The sequence below is a fragment of the Sturnira hondurensis genome, unplaced genomic scaffold (genome assembly GCF_014824575.4).
Source record: "Sturnira hondurensis isolate 20B ecotype Veracruz unplaced genomic scaffold, ASM1482457v3 Scaffold0001872, whole genome shotgun sequence".
Classification (NCBI taxonomy): Eukaryota; Metazoa; Chordata; class Mammalia; order Chiroptera; family Phyllostomidae; genus Sturnira; species Sturnira hondurensis.
The window spans coordinates 20,534,947-20,553,077 of NW_028074503.1; the positions used below are offsets into that span (position 1 = coordinate 20,534,947).

The following is an 18,131-nucleotide window of genomic DNA, read 5'->3' on the forward strand; positions in this document are numbered from 1 at the left end:
TATAGCTGAGTATTTGACTCTTCCTCCTGTTTGATCCCTGTTCTCATTAGGTCATATAATTTCCTGCTGGCTTATGGAGGTTGTCTTTTGCAATCCTTTTTTGACCTCTATTTTGAAAAGCTTTGGAAATACGGCATAATTGTCAGGGGCGGGGCACTCCCACCTTTAGTGGGGGGTCAGGGGCTGCAGGACCAGTTTCTTCTGCAGACCCAGTCCATGGCCTGAAGTCACCTGTGTTTCTGCACCGAGTTTTATAGATGAGCACCAAAATCTTGAGCAATTAAGAAATTTGCCTAAGGTCATGGGATAGCTGAAGTTCAGCCATGACTATAGTTCTAATTACAGTGCATGAGCCCTCTACTGTAATTATTGAAACCCATGTCTGATATTTCCAGTGGGCCCTTCGTCTTGTAGGGATCTTACTGGGTGGGAGCCAGGCCTATTGCAAAAATCCCAATCAGGAACACTGAAAAATGGGGAAAAACCAGCAGGAGCCATTTTAGTTTATAAAACCATATTGGATGATGCTTTTATGTTTATCAAAACAACATGGGGGATATGAAATCATTTTTTAGGTAGTAACTGTTAAGGGCTCAATAACTGTTAGGCGCTATTCTAAGTGTTTTAGATGCATAACCTCATTTTGCACTGATGGGCCCTAAGAAACAGGTACTTAGGGCCCATTACGCATGCAGACCGGGGAAATGAAGCCCAGAAGAGTGAGGAAGAATTCCAAGAACACAGAGCTCACTGCGAGCAGAACTGAGACTTGCCTGAGCCGGACTGAGTGCTCCTCGACACTCGACCCCAGCCCTCCTGGTGGGAGCAGGTCCGCATGTCTAATTTTAACTCCTCGGTAGCAACCTCCTTCTTTCTCCTGCCAAGTGACACCAGAAATGGCCGTCAGCCCATGCCAACTTGAGTGGCTTCTTCTGAACTTGGTGACAACAATGAGCCATCAGCCTCGTTAAATAACCCCGTTTTTGTTTTTTGTTTTTTTTTTCACCTTTTCCCGAAGGATTACGATGGTGTGAAATTACAGAGGAGCCGCACCAGTAGATCCCCGTTTGCTGTCTGTCTTGGTACAAGAGACCCGTCTCTTCTGAATTTCAGTTTTGCCATTTCACAAAAAAGGTGGTCCTTCCTGCCCTGCCTGTCACAGAAACAGTACAGAATCACAGTTCCCTGTGTGATAAAACTATAAAATAACGTACGATGACAGGGTGGTGCTGTCGTCTTTGGGACAGGTGCGGTGTGGATCGAACGAGGCCACACACCTGAAGTGCTGTGATGGTGCCTGACGCATAGCAGACACGTGCTGCTTGTGACAGTCCTGATTATTAGTTCCACATTCCTAATGTACCCTGCAGGGATTCAACGTTTACGTATAAGGCTTAGTCCACGCTCAACTTTCAGAGACTGCTCAGTACCTCTGAGATAGGCAGTAGATGCTAGTACTGGGTTGTTTTGTTTTGTTTTGTTTTGTTTTCAGGTGACTCGTAACTTTTTTAGAGTCTCACATGGTCCCTATTTTACTTCTCTGGAGCTATGCTATTCCTCCATCTCCTTTTTTTGAGTGGCTCTGACAACCCTGCATGTAATGATATAACAGTAATAATAATAATTCTGACTTGGTGCACTTATTAATGTTGACTGTTTTAAGCTGTGTAATCTATCAGGGAGCACAGTTGCATTTATTTTGTATGAATCTCACACAAGACCATAGTTACTCCTGTGATGTTTCTTTTTCTTCTCCTAAATGGTATTAATTTAAATCTACACTACAACTGTTCTGTGTTTGTGGTGTTTAGGTGCCAGTCTATCAATCTGTCAGTAATCACTCTTTAATCCACCATTTAGTATCTGCAGGGTTACTCCTAATCAGCTTTTAGGGCTGTGGATTCCCCTTGCTCATTTTCGGTGTTCAGCCTTTAACCAGCTCCATTGTCGTAAGTGCCATGATTTTCTCCCAGATTCACAGTGATGGCCAGAGAGATCCTGTGGGGAACGCTGACATAAGACTCTTTGTTTTGAAAACAATATTTGGAGCAGAGAGCTACAGTATACAATACTCCATTAGAGCATTGCTGCCAGAGGAAAAGAGCGAGCAATCTCTAGGCTTTGGGTTTAAAGTGAGGGACAAAATGTACATTGTGCTGCAGAGTATCCCGGGAACAAGTGTAAAGTGATACCGCTTCTTCCAGTGTGAGTCACCAAACACCTTCCCCAGTGGGTATTGCCCGTCAGGATGCCCCAAAGACATGTTCATACACAGACATACCTGAATGTCCTCCCGAAGAGGAGCGCTCAGAGCTACATTGCTGAGCACTCTACGGTCACATAAAGATATTTGAGATATACGGGGAGAAAGGTGGCTATGAAACAGTGAGACCTGTGAAGTTGCCAGCACCCAAAGCCCCCCGAGAGGGTTGTTGCCGGCCCAGCAGTGATTAGACCAGATTCTCATGCAGAGGCCGCCACTCAAACGGTTTTGGAGCTCTCTTGGAATTTTTTTTTCAAAGCCCTGTCACATTCTTTTAAATATCTGAAATATCATTGTCTCTGGAAGGAGGATGTGATTTACAGGAACCGTTGAAGCCCTTGGAGCCCAGTCCGGCAGGGAGGTCAGGATGGGCGACGTTAGTTCGTGATTGCCCAGTTTAGGCAGGACTGCTGTCAATCCGGCCGTCCTCGGTGACGACTGCTTCTCTCACAAACGTCGTTGTCCTTAAACTTGGAGCAGAAAAATGCACGTAATGAAAACATTTATTATTGATAACCCGAGTTTCTATTCCCACTTACTCGTGCCTATCAGCAGAATGGCGTGTGCGTGCCTGTACAAGAGTGTCGGCACCTGTATATGTGTGTGTGTGCGTGTGTGTGTGTGTGTGTATTGAGTGTAAATAGGTGAATCGATCTGCATGTAGACAAACAGGCCTCTGCAGAGATATACATATACTGTTTCTCATGGATATTTTTTCACGCCCTTTTCCCAGACACAGTTTCCAGAATTCTCCTAGAAATGTGAACCTTTTTCCTTGTTGATATTCCTCTGAGATAAGCAATTCTTAACCTAGTTTTTAAGATTACATATTTCTTTTAGAATCTACTAAAAATTATAGACCTTTTTTAGAAAAAAAAACATAGATGTGTACACACATTCGTGTGATTTGGGAAGGAGGGGACATGGATGCCACACTGAAAAGTTTTGTTTTAGAATTTAGAGAGAAAAGTGGCTTAAATTTCCACAGCATAAAACATAGTTGTAGAAACAAGTTAAACATGCCTTTTCAAAAAGAAGCTGCATTTTATTTATGGTGGGGCATCTTTAGGTAATTAACTGAATTTCAAATTGCCTGAATAAGGCTAAAAAAATAAGTGATGAAAATAAGGGAAAGAAGTTGGGGGTTGCTTTGTATTAACATTTGCACACACACAAAGATTTCTATTTTCAAGGCATAGCAGACAAGATATACTTTATTCAGTTTTTAAAGGTTCTGTATACTTCTGATACAAAACCTTTAAAAGCAAAATAAAGTATAAAAGACATCTTTGTAAGTGTATGTCCAGGTGTGTATATGTGTGGGGGGATGGGGAGAGGGGGTTTTTAGAAGCTGAATCTGGTCAGAAAACACTAATACAAAGAGGTAGTCAGTCTTAAAGTTGATGGATTTCTGGACATCTGCTTATCCCTGGATGTCCAGACATTTTTGGTTTATTGGAGCACTTGAGAAAAATAGAAGACACATATAATGTCCATGCAATGCAGGAGGTATGATCCAAAATTGCTTCTTAAACCGGGTATTTTATCGGGCAAAACCCTCAGTGAAAGAATGACTAGAACCCCACTCTCCCCACAAAGAGCCTTGTCCCTCTGAGCCCTGGGGGAGGGGCCAGTCGCCTCTGAGAAGTCTTGACTGTGAGAATTCTCACATGACGAAGGGCCCAGGAGATACCTCTGGTGAGCTGAAAATGATCAAGCCAAAATTTCAGTTTAAAATGTCCCTGGGTTGCTAGCATGTTATCTCTGGAAAAGTGAATTCTCACAGATAAAAGGCCAAAAGCATCAATCATCATAAAAAGATTCACATGCAAAATGCATGAAGGAAATAAGCTTTTGTAAGAGTCAGTAGAAACAACAAAAGGTCGAATTGGACCCCCGGAGTCAATAAGAATATAAATCTCTCTCAAATATGAACTAAATACGCTTAGTGTGTTTGGAAACGTAAAGGCAGTCATTAAAAGGAGAACATAGTTCACTATGCAACCTGACAAGGTAGATATGAAAACTACATGAAGAGAAGTTCTGAAAATGAAATGTAGTCATTTAAATTGGTGGGTGTTCTCTCCTATTAGTCGTAACTACTAAAGAGAGACTCGTTGAATTGCAGATAGGTCCAAAGAATCATATATACTGTAGATGGATAATAGAGGATAATAATAAACAAAGGTTAAGTGAGTTGTAGAATAAAAAAATTAGGCTTTTGATACATGTTACTGAAGGTCCAGAAAAGAGATAGTAGAAGGAATGGGGAAAAGAATCATTCTTAAGAGTTTATGGGATAGATAAAGGTATGGGTCCCCCCAAATCAGAAAGCCCCAGAAATTCCAACATACTTGTTAAAGGAAAAAACTCAAGGGAGACACCCTGTAATCAAACAGTAGCCTGGAAGAAAAGATAAGATAAATAACCTTCAAAATGTGCAGTAGGCTTTTAGCTGACATCTCTACAGTAACAATGACATCTAGTAGACAGATGAAAACTATCCTCAAAGTACAGAAAGAAAAAGAAATTGTCCAAATGGAAAAATATTCAGAGCAATACCATCTTTTAAAAGCAAAAATAAAGGTATTTTAAGTCTAACAAAAATGTGAATGTTTACTACCTGTAGACTCTTCCTAGAGACACTTGTAAAGTATGTGCTTCAAAAAGAAAAATCTATGTATTATCCCAGAAAGAAGGTCTGATGTAAAAAGATATAAGAAACAAAGAAAATATAAAATTGCACATAAATTTAAATATACAACATTGGCTAGACAAAACAATAATGTCTAATTTGTAACGTTAAGAAAATTGGAAGTAAAATATTGAATAATTATAGCATACATGGTTAAGAATATTAAGTTTAAAATACTGAAAGTTTATTGTTTTGGAAAAAGCTAATGATAATAACTTCTGACATTATTTCATTAAATATAGATTTCAGAAAGCCTAGGGTAGCGATAAACAGATAGAACTAAGGGTGTAACTTATAACCAGTAGAGGGTGTGAGAGAAAGAATGAGGAAAAATATCAAAAAAGGAAACTGAATATCAAACATAAGAAACTGAAAATTTTACAAGATAAAGCACAAAGTAATTGAAATCAGTAACCACAGCAAACATAAAAATTTAAAAAAGATTGCATTATATCTTCAAATTTATAATCCAGAAGTATGCTGGTTACAAAGATATACATCTAAAATCTATGAAGACATACGACTGAAAAGAAAGGTATGAGATAAATATACCAGACCAACAGTAATGGGAAGCTGGTATGCTGCTATATTAAATAGCCTTATTGATTGTGCCTTTAAAAAAAGTTATTGGCAGTCCAAGGGTCATAACATAACCTTCATGATAGGTGGTTCGGTTCAAACAAAGAAGATTCTGTGTGTGCATAGTAACATAGCTTAAGACTGCGTAAAGCAACTGTGACAAAAGGAGAAACTGACAAACTTGATCTCAGAACAGAACATTTTAGCCAATCTTTCTCTGTAACTAACCAAGCAAACAAAACCAGATAGAGTAAAGATACATAAAGTTGGAGAAAGATGACTTGCAAATCTCATTCTGATAAACATACATAAATGCCACATTCAACTAATAGAAAGCACAGCAAAGCACACCTATGAACATCGATGACGCACGAGGCCATAGAATACCTCTGACAAATGTCAAAGTGTCAATGTCATAGAGACTGTATTCTCTAACAAATAATAATTACATTAAAGTTCTAACAAAAAAAATCATCAAATTGTTAAAAATCATCAAATTATTAAATACCTCAAATTATTAGGCATCAGGAAATACACTTTTAATTAACTCATAGGTCAAAAAATTTAGAATCACATATTAATGGAAATACTGCATATCAAAATTTGTAGGATACAAGTAGGTTGGTTCCAGGTAAGAAATTTATAAAGGCTTATATTAGAAAACAAGAAAGATTTACTTTGCAACTTAAGAAATTAGAAGTTGTTTTTTAAGTGACTAAACCTGAAGAAGCTAGAAAAAAAGTAAATCATAAAGATGAAAGCAAAAATCAATGAATTACAAAACCCATACAGATACAGAAGTGTCAACTAAGGCAACATTCTTTTGAAAAGACTAATAAACACTAATGAATTTATGGCAAGAATAACCAGGGTTGGGGAGGGAGGCTAGGAGGCAAAGAAAAATGTAAGAGGAAGAAGGAAAGAAAAAAAATGTTTTGGAGAGTGTACTACTGCAAATGCACGTCAGGTGAAAACACTAATAATATTTTATCAACAACGAGGTGCAATATATTTGAAAACTTAGATGCAACTGGCACAGTTTCAGAAAAGAATATAACGAAAACCAAGGCTAGATAAAAATAGAAAACCCACATTTCTTTTTAGTCATTGAGTAAATTACTTTTAAATCTTCTCAATAAAACTGGGTCCAGAAGATTTTCAATAAGTTCTACCAAAAATTCTGTGCTCACACAGACTTGTCCGTGGCACAGAAGAGGGAACTCCCCTCATGTTGCAGCCCCAGTCACTGTCAGGCAAACACAGAATGAGAAAAATAAATCAATAAATCAAAACCAGGCCAATTTGGTCCATAAACATAGATGCAAAAATTACGAACAAAATAACAGCCAGTCCAACCTAGCAATGTATTTGAAAGAACACGTTCTGGCCATCTTTGATGTAACTCAGGAATACAGTTTTGATTTGACATTAGAAAATAGATCAGTGTAATTCCACACATTAACGGAACAAAGGAGAAGAGTCAGATGGTTATCTCCGTTGGTGTAGAAGTAATTCGACAAGTCAATCATTTAGGATAAACGCTTTCTGGACAAATGGAGAACGGGAAGACACTTCCTCATCCTGATAGAGGGTATCAAGAAAAACCCCTCCAGTAGGCGTCTGTACCTACTAGTGAAACATTAAAAACCTTCCCTTTGATAGCAGGATGGAGACAAGAATGCCCACTGTCCCCACGGCTGTTCAGTTTGCATTACAGGTCTTAGCCAGCAAGATAAGGAGAGTCAAAGAAGTAAACTGCACAAGATTTGGGGAGGTAGAAGTACAACTGATGTTATTTTCTTCTGTTAAAATGACATTGAAATCCAGAGAATATATGAACAAGTTATCCTAATTAATAAAAGTATAACACAAAGTTAGGAAATAAATATGGAAAAACTTTTTTGATATATACATGTATGTCTCTTTGTCAGTGGTATATAGAAATGCATATTTATACCAAAAATAATATGGTACCTTCAAATAAATCCAACAAAATATGACTATGATATTATTTTTTAAGTGAGACTTCTTGAAATATATTAAAATTGAAATTGGAAAAGATGGATAGGAAGACTTGTTATCATAAAGATATGAAATTTTCTCCAAATTGATCTATAGATTTAGTTAAATTCCAATCAAAATTTCCACAGGCAGATTTTCTGAACTTTATAAGATAATTCTGTAACTTACATGGAAACCCTATATGGCACGTACAGGAATAGCTAAAGTACTCCTGAGGAAGAAAAAAGATGGATAGACTTACTCTACAGGCTATTTAGATACACAAAACCCAATTTCAGATAAGTTACGTAATTAAATGTAATAGGCAAAACTTGGAACTTTTAGAAAATATTTTATGACCTCAATAAAGGAAAGTATTTCTTAAGACAGAAAGTGCAAACCATAAAGATTTTATAAATCCATTTCAATGAAAGATGTTTATCAAAAGAAATTATAAAAGTGGTGATAAACTATCAACTAGAAAAATATTTGCATTTTATTTAACCACCAAAGAAGGAGAATTCGGAATAGTTGAAGAACTCCTTCAATGTGATAAGAAAAAGATAGGCCATTCTGATTTTTAAAAAATTGGATAAAGCCGTGGCTGGTGTAGCTCAGTGGATTGAGCACGAGCCTGTGAAACAAAGGGTCACGAGTTCGATTCCCAGTCTGGGCAAATGCCTGGGTTACAGGCTAGATCCCCAGTAGGGGACACATGAGAGTCAACCACACATTGATGTTTCTCTCCCACTCTTTCTCCTTCCCTTCCCCCCTCTCTAAAAATAAATACATCAAATATTTTTTAAAAAATAATAAAAAATAAAATAAAATTCTTTGAAAAGAATAAATAAAAAATAAAAAATTGGATAAAAGACATGAAAAGGCATTTCACATAAGTGGACACAAGAAAAACTGTGAACCTCATTTTAATCAGGAGAAGGCCGATTAAAGCCTCATTTACAAGATGGCAACAATTAAAATCTGATAATACCAAGGGTTGGAGAATGTGTACAATGATGAGTATTCTTTATACCCACTAGTAGGAGTTTCAGTGGGCATAATCACTTGAAAAACAGTTTGGTATTACAAATAAAATCAAAGGTTCTTACTATGCTTCAGTGTCCTTTCTAGTTGTCTGCTCTAGAAGAACTCTTGCACACGTGTAGAAAATAATTAGCAGCATGCTCACAGGTTACTATCGTCTGTGTAGTAACTAAACACTGGACACAACATGGGTAACCATTGGCAGGCTATTGTATCAATAAATTGCAGGATATGCATACAAAGGAATGGCATTAACTAGAAAGAAGCTAAATAGCTTTTTCACCATCTACACCTGGATATTTACCAAAAAAATTGTGACTATTTCTCTAAAGTTCAAAAGCATAAAAAATGAGCAATATATTATTCAGGGATATATATATATATATATATATATATATATATATATATATAATAGAACTGCAAAGAAGAGGTTGGCCAGGGTTGCCTTTGAGTTTTGCACGTTGCAAGGACATCCAGTCAAGAGGGTGATGGAGCTAAAATCTCGCCCTTTAAAGTTATCCCCAAGTCTTTATCCTGGTGTGAGCAACACATCTCTATGCGAAAGAAAGGGGACCTTTTCCAAGTTTACACAAAGGCACCAGGTCAGGGGTGGAAGTGACATACAAGGAATTGTCAAAGATGTATCAGGAACATTCTGTGTCCTAAGCTGGGTGCTAGTACATAACTGGACATGTTATTTACATTATATAAGTAAGTAATATGAAGAAAAAAATTTTAAATATGCATATATATACAACATACATAGAAAATTACACATATTGTATGCAGTTTAAATGTGCATTCATCTATGGAATATATTCACTCTGTGTATATGCTTTGCATATATGAGATATGATATATCTTATAATTTTAAAAAATTTACATAAAGCATATGGTATTAAGTTTTCTTAACATGGCTATTTTACTAGTTTAAAAAGGAGTAAATAATGAATTTACTACAGTGAATCACTATTTCTCACTGGGAACTGGTATATATTTTGTGTTATATATTTACATCACACATAACCTTGACAAATGTTTTAACTAATCAGTTAAAATATCTTTCCACAACTGCCTAAGAAATCAAAACTCAACAGGCCTATTGTCAGGCCTGAATGAGGCTGTCTTAAAAACCCAATACAATGAACCCTCAGGCTTCAGTACCTAACATCCTTGTTAGTCTCTCCCTCTCCCCTCCTTCCTGTCCCTCTCCCCTTCTCTCAATAAAAAATGTCTAAGACTACACAGAATGGCAGCTCTAAATAAAGCCTGATGCCCAGGAGTGATGTTTGCTTGGAAGACGAAAAGCCTTCCCAGAGAATGACGACAACTAGCATGTGTGCACCCTAGTGCAGCTTCTCCGTGAAAAGGGGCTCTCCATGTACAAGGTGCTCAGAACTTGTGGGGAAAAGGAGTTTGTGGAGTTTGTGTGGAGTTTGCGGGCCCAGACAGGAGCCAGATACTGTCTCCTGGGCTTTGTTCAGCTCCACAGACACCTCTGGGAGGCGCCCCTGAGTGAGTGTCAGCCCCACAGGGAAGAAGGAGGCACTGTGGCCTCTGCCTCCACTCCATAGGGCACTGACACTTCTATCCACAAAGATAAAATTGTTGAACGGAATCTAAGGATTTTTTCCATTTCAATACAACTTTATAATTTGCAAAGGGCTTTTGCGTGCATTATCCCACTTGAGCTTCCCAGCACAGTCATGAGGAAGGGCAAGACCAGCAGTTGTTAACATTCGCTTCATACCAGAGAATCAAGTCCCAAAATGTGAAATGACTCTTGTGAAGTCAAGTCATTCAGGTCTTCTGGCTTCTACTCCAGTACTCTCTCACTGCATCCCATGGAGGGATTAAATTGGAATAAGGTAGAAGCAAAGAAAACACAAGAAAAAGGAAAAAAAGATGAGGCACTCGTGGAAGAAACAGGGCAGGAAGGAGAGGCTGTCCCAAGCAGAAGCAGTGAGACTGAACACAGGCAGCCCTCCACCAACGGGCATACACCAGGGTGTCTCCGTACAGCCCCATCACTCACTCCAGGAAGGCGGATTAGAGCAAAGGGCTCCATTTGCCATATGGAAAGTGGTCACTGGGTGGGCAGGCCTGCTTGAGGGTGATGGGCCTGAGAGCTGCAATGTAGGCCTCTCCACTCTGAGACCTTTAGTCTCTTTGTTCTTCACTGCAACCCCCATGGGGCAAGTAGTGTCTGTCCCTGCGATGCTGGCTGGTCATCCAGCTCTCCAGACAGGTGCCCCCAGTCCTCTGGGTTCCTCACTTGTGGCCACTGAGGCATGCGGATGGGCTTAAGTCTTCCCAGAAGCCTGCCATCTGAGGACCCCATTCTCCAGCAAGCACATATACCTTCCAATGTTGGAACAAACCCAGGCCTTATGCTTGGCCTCTGTGCCAGCTGGCTCCCAGCTCTAATCATTAGGTACTGCAGCCCATTACCAGCGTGTTGCTGAGTATTCCTGTAGAACTTTTTTTGCAAAGTTCTGGCCAAACCCTGGCAAAATGCAATTGAAGACAAGAAAAAACACTTACGTGGAGGTCGCTATACAATGGTGCAATTCTTAGAATCTAAAGGTTGAGTTTTTTAAGCTAATGATTTGATCTCCATTGCCTAAGTGTAAATTAGAAATGGATACCATATCTTTAATGCTAATTAGGCATCGCATTACTTAGTCTTCCAGGCCTCATGTAAATAACAATTAGCAATAATTTAGTAGTTGTACATGCTGGCATCTTCTAAGCCATACCATTGTATACCATTCCAAATTCCTTTGCATTAATTAGGATCATAATCCAATCAGTACTAATTAGAAAGAAAGTAAGTATAATAATAAATGCAACAAAATTAGTGATTTGTATCTGGTCGGTAGTTCCTTCCCTCTGCAGTTCATCAAATAGTCTTAATGCGTAGGAACTTCTTGTAATTGAAACTAATTATGAGGTTTCCCCTGCTAGTTTGAGCCTCGTGTTCAAATCCCACGAAGCTCATTAAATAAGTAACAAAACTGGAATCTTTAACACATATTGTAACTTGGATCATGTTAATTAGCACCACACGCAAAAGGCAGCGAGAGGCCGTTTAGCAGCCTGTGCTCTAGTTAAAGGGAAGGGAGACTGGGATCTTTACGGTTCTTCAGGGCTTTCAAAGAGCCAGGCCAGTGGTGGGTGGGCGCTGTGGTGAGAAAGCCCGCGTGCTGTTTCAGAGGCTGAGAGGGACTTGGAATCCGGGGCCAAGCTTCGCCATGACTTGGGTGTTTGCAGCAGTCCCAGTTGTGTATGGAAAACACCTAAGTGCGGTGGTGGCCCACTTACACTCTCCTGTACCTCCAGGAACCTGCCCTACATGTGACTCCGCTATGGCCGCCTCTCCCTTGGTCCTTACTTTGGACCAATGATAGAGCTCTTCTCCTCAAGGTTGGGTGATGAACATGAAGGACCCTGAAGAGTTTACTTGCCCTGCACAGACTGAAACTGTATACACATAAACCCATGTGTCTGTTTCTAGTCAAACATATGGACTGTTCAGTAGACATATTGACTGTATTCACAGCTTCCAGTGCTGATCTAAATGACTGTCGCTCCTTTTCCATATACAGCTAGATCTGGAGATAGCTCTCTAGTCCTCAGTTGGGGATGCTTAGAAATACATGCACCCTCCAAGGCGTCTTTCACCCTCCCTGCCTTGGAGCAATCTAAAGTCCAGCACTGGGAAAGGTCAGATACAGGGAGGTAAAGCCACAGGGATGTTGGTTTATGGTGTACCTACCTAGAGTCCTAGAACTCCATAACAATACTGTTTACTGCTGTTTTATGAGAAGTAGTTCTAAAATAACCCTAACAGGAAACACTTGTTACTCTACCCCCATGACTTATCAAGCTTGATGGCTTGATGAGAAAAAAGCCATGAAAAGAGATTTTCAGGCACCCAGCTGAACCAGAGCTAATGGTGTCTTAAACTGTTAATGTTAACCTTATGTATTTAGGGATAGAATCTTCTGATTCTTCTGTAATAAACAATAATTCTGAACATCCTTCTAACTGTAACTAAGGCCTCACTTTTAAGTAAAATAGCCCCTACTATTTAGTCTCATAAAAATCATTCCTCTTTCCTTTTCTTTTTTTTATACTCATATAGCTCTGATTATCAATATGAGATTTCCTTGTGCATGGTTTTGAGTTGTTTAATGAGAATTCACTGGCAAGTCTGGTGTCCCAGACCAGGCTATCAGTTATGCAAGAGCGGGTGTCCTGATATGTCACACTCCTGAGCCCTTCAGTGGCTGAGACAGGCTGAGAACCAAAAGTTTCCAGTAAGTTCTGAGCCTTTGCTGACCTAAGCATTTGAAAGAGCACCTAGAACTCAACATAAGAATGACACTTTGGGAGTCCAAAAGTATAGTTTTAATTATTCTTGTAGTATTCTCAGTATTTTAAATGTTGTGTGTGCTGTGAATGGGTGGGAAGGGAGAAAAGTCTGAAGTCTTGATATTATCCACTAAGTGGTACCTGAAAAGTACTCTGGGACTTGGGCAGTGTGTTGTGATGCATCCATGTCCCTTGCACTACTTTATTTGATGCTGATGGATCATGAACTTGGGGCTTTGTCTACACAGTATGCATGATGGGATAGAAAGTGAGAACAGCCTAACTCATGATAATCCTTCTCACTTATACTCCATAGTAAAGAGGAAACTAATCATTATTAGTTTACCTGCATGGATAAAATTAGCTTCCCTGGTGAATGCATTTCAGCCTAGTTTATTCAATGGGTCTGTGTCTGCACAGTCCCCGACAGGACACGTAAGTATGTTTGAGGACATAATTCTGTGTCATGTAATGCTGAATAATGAGCAGTGGAACTAACAAGATAGCAGTTATGCCCTGGCACTAGTAGCTCGCAGCCTAGAGGTTTTCTTGTCAAGAGCTTGCAACTGGTCATAGAGAAATTAAGTATAGCCAAATTGAAATGTTAACCCACAGAGAGAATAAAGCAAAACACAGAAAGCATGTTAGTCTTTCTTTTTAAGAAAGAGATCATAACCTCAGTATTCTTTTATCTATAGTCCAACATTATATTACATGACAATGATCTGTTACATGCCTGCATGCCCTACTAGCACCTGACTCTTACTTCCTTGCTGGCATAAAAGTCAACAAAGGATCTCAGGTGATGCTTAAGCAAGAGGGATCCAATTTGGCATAAGAACACCTAGGCTGGGCTTCTACACCGAAACTGCCATCCCCAGCAGAAGATGAAGTAGGAGGCTGGTTTAGGTTATGAGGAAACCAGTGTGGATGTTTGGACTTGGACAGACAAGAACGCCTGACTTTGGTAGAATCAAGTTACTAGGCAGAGGCAGAGTCACCAGGGGAAAGCAAGTGCCAGGGATGAGGAACAGGCCCAGGGACAGAGTAGGAGCTGCAATAACCAGCCAGGATGCTGGACAGCCCGTGTGTTGCCCTGAGTCCTCTGTTCATGAACCTGACTAGAAACAGGGTCCTCCTGGTTTGGAGCAGGTAGGGGTGAAGGGGCAGGGAGTGGGGAGGGTCAGCATTAGAAACTGCAGTTAGAGAGAGCCCAGTGGATGATACAGAGTCTGTTCCCCTCAAATCTTCAAAAGGTATCTCTAAATTTTACCAAAGATAATTTTAAAATTAAAAATATACGTGTATGTTTTAGGCTTTATAGCTTAAGATTTTCTCATTGGAAAAAAGAGAGAAAAATCAGAGTAATTGTGCAGGAATATAATGAAGACCTTAAACACTAAATAAGGTGCTGTTAAAAATATCTATCACTAGACCTGGGGTGCGCCCTTGAAAATGCTTATAACACACACTAGACACAGTGTGGTGTTTTTTGTTTTTTTTTTTACATTTTTATTCACTTACATGTGGTGCTGAGTTACAAAGACAGTATGAGCAAAAATGGTGAGGCCGGGAGGTATTGAGGACCCCAGTGCAATGGAGGCTGCGACAGCCCAGGTCCTCCTTCCTACTGTGCAAATAGGATGCTTCTTTCCTACGCCTGCAATTATTCGTTCACTCATTCATTCACTCATTCTCCATCCGCGGAGTGCCTCTCTGACTCCAATACTACACTGCGCACCCTGGCTCAAAAGACAGTGTGGTAGCCTAGGCATTGCCCATGAACTGGGAGTCAGACTGATGCGTGTTCAAGCCTTGGCTCTTTCACTTGCGATGCCAGACAGTTTTGGTAAGTCACATCTCCACTCAAAGCCTTGGTTTCCCCACCTGTAAATTGAGGGCAATATTAATTCCTGTCCTGGGCATTAAATCTGATGCCTGAAAAGCTCCTGGACCAGTGCATGGTACAAAATAAGTGTGCCCAAAAGTGTTAGCTGCTACAGATGCATTCTAATTTGAGCTTTGCAGATCTGCTTCAGTGAAGATATTGCTCCTCTCCTTTTGCCATGAGGGAAACTGAGGCTTAGCAGAGCCAACTAACACCCCCAAGGCACTACAGCCGGGAAAAGGTAGCAGAGACCCAGACTCCTAAATCCATTCTCTTTCGTTGCACTACATTAGCTCATGTTGATGCATTCAAGGGTCCTCGGGGAAGCTGTCCAAGACAAAATGAAGTCACGCCAGACTTTCGTCCCTGCAGAGTTAGAGGGAGTTGCTCCTTGCTCCTCTCCAGATTCTGCGCATTATCCAAAGCCCCTGAAAAAGGGGGCCTAAAAATACTTCAGATCCAACAAGTCTGAAAAGCTCCTTCAGAAAATCTCCCCTTCCACACAGTGATCTCTTTTTTAAAAAAACAAAGCTGCTCCATCATCTAGCTACACTGATGAAAGACAGGCCCAAACCAAACATTCCGGAAATTCACTCTAGAATCCCATCTTTCAGGTCTGGGATCAGAAGGGGCAAGGGGGGGAAGGGGGTGGTGGAGGGTGAGGGTTGAGGATGATCTTTGTGTTTGGGTTTTTGGGGGGTTTTGGCTTTTTTTTTTTTTTTTTTTTTTTTGGTAAGAGGAACAGATTACATTTTCGAATCCCTTGCCATGTTATAAACAAAACTAAGCACACAGCATTCCTTCCGAAGCACATGGCCCTGTTTTTAAACCCCAGGTCTGGCCTCCCCTGGAATCCAGTGTCTGTCTCAATCCTGTTCTCCCTATTCACTTAGGATTTGTTATAATTCAGCATTATTAACGGTGGCCAAGAACGGAACAGTTCTTCCATTCATCTTCTTCTTTCCTTCGTCTCTCCCTCCATACCCTCTATCTCTTATAATTATGTTTTTAAGCCTGTAAACGTTTCCTAGGGCAGTGCCAGATTTGAAGTGCTGTTTGTTATTACCTTGCCTGGGTGGTTTTACTCTGTGTACCTGCGGCCTCCAGTTTTTGCTGGCACATTGCGGTTCCTTCTCCAAAGCACTCAGACCTCAGCAACGACCTCAGCTGAGGTAATGTTATTGAGCTTCTTTCTTTTTTGTGGAAAGGGGTTGGGCGTTTTGACCTTTGCAGGACAGTTTTAGAGGGGGCCTTTGAAAATGTGATCCTCAGGGGACCATGAAAACTTGGCTGACGACTAGAAGAGTGGGGGGCTGCACCTCTCACTTCTTCTTTGGGGGCTGGTAGTTAAGGACTTGGGTCCTTGGGGTACCTTGGTATATAAGAGATACTAAGATTGAGTTATTAGATTATTCCATTTAAGAAACACACTATGTTCTCAACCAAATGAATAGGTCCTTGTCTCAAAAGGACACATCACAGTCCACAAAGCTGCCATAGCCCCAAGAGTCTGGGGAATGTTTCTGGAATCACCCCCAAAGATTTTGTTGCATTTTCTTTTCCATATTTCCGATCGGGGAAAACCTTCATCCTCTCTCCATGCACTAGTCGATAAGCATATTTTTTAGTTCCTAACCCATGATCATCACAGGGTCCTAAACCTGACTTTGTGGGTTGGTTCCCATCGGACGGCAGCAGTGTCATTGGGCTCCATGACTGTGTTCCGTGGTGACTCCTTTCCATCACGCCTTGTTTACGTGAATCCAGGCTGCCTCCATGGGCCGTGGCCATATTTAGGGAGCACGATTACCCAGGGAGCCCATGCAAGCCATCACCGTTCTCACCTCGCCCCATAGAAAGTGTCTGCCCTGGTCCCAGCTTCAGAGCAGGTGTTCCCACTGTAAGCCCAAGAAGACCACCTCCATTCTCACAGTCAAACCACCCTCCTAGGAGTCTAACCGAGTACCCTGCTTCCCCTCCTCCCTGAAGCTCCTATGCAACAGCAATGAGATAAAAAAAGGAGACAGCAGTAATCCCAAAGTCATATTTCTTACCTCTTCAGAAGCCATTTAATTGCACAGGAATTCGGAGGCCTGTGGATTATTAGGAGCCTAACATGGTGGCTTTCTCCTCAAATCTTTATGAAGAGTGATCTTTCATAAAGTTGTGCGCTGTGGTTTGGGTGTGCATAATCTTTTGGTGAGATTATCTCCCACCGGAGCAGATTCTCATCTTGGGGCAGTTTCTCTCCCAGAAGACATTTGGTAATGTGTGGAAACATTTGTATTGTTACTTTGTGTACGTGTGTGTGTATGTGTGTGTGGAGGAAGGGTCCTACCAGCATCTAGTGAGTAGAGGCGAGGGACACAGCTAAACATGGCACAAGGAACAAAACTGTTCGCCTTCCCCCACCAAAAAAAAAGAATTATCTGACCCAAGTGCTGAACCTGACAAACCCTGTGTAAGTCTCACCTAGTGAAAATCAAGGCAGCATATGGCATAGCCCTGGCAAGATACTGCGCATACTCTGCCTTCTTTGAGCGAGGTTTAGCACCGGGGCCACTTCCTGTGGTTCAAATCGTGCCGTGAAAATAGGAGTGTTCCAAATTGCCGTTGGAATCCCAAATTCATCTTCCTGCACCAGTGTGTGGTGTGAACGCTGGCCTCCTTGTGCCCTGGGCATAGCACACCCTGCCCCGGGCACTGTTTGGAGGCCCCACAACATCCCCACCCCTCTTGCTTTTGTGATCTCCACTTTCTATTGTGTGACCTGATGACTGTTGAAAAATCAAGCAATATTAGAACTGAAGAGGGTATTTAGGTTTTCTTACCTGTGAGGAAACAGACATCTGGAGAATTCAGGGAACGCTTGAGGTGGACAGCAGTGGAGCCACGGATGAGAATCAGGTCTCACCCCCGTATTTGTATCACACTTTCTTCTCATCAGTATGAAGAGGAGCAGACCCAGGTTGACTGTCCCCAGCTGGTAACAGGTCTCCTTACAAACCCAGGCAGTGAACAAGCCCGTGGGCTCCACGCAAGAATGAGAGCATGTTCCCCTCCGTTGCTGGACCCTGCACAGTCTCTGGGCCGTGAAGCTCAATTCCCTGACTTTTCTGCTGAGATTAGAGAATGTTGTCTTCCGTTCACACCTCATGTCATTCTTAAAACTTCATTAATTGGCATTGGGAGCGATCCTGATGAGCTGTTCCATCATCCTTGTCGAGGAATGCACCAGGAACATAGCTGACTTGGAACAAAGGAATTTCATGGGTTGCAACTGT

At 40.9% G+C, this 18,131-nt stretch overlaps 1 protein-coding gene across 4 annotated transcripts in view; it reads left to right on the forward strand.

The window, feature by feature from the left end:
• The window catches only part of SETBP1 (SET binding protein 1), a 348,149-nt gene that overhangs the window by 274,721 nt on the left and 55,297 nt on the right, over positions 1-18,131 (forward strand). The window lies entirely within an intron of this gene.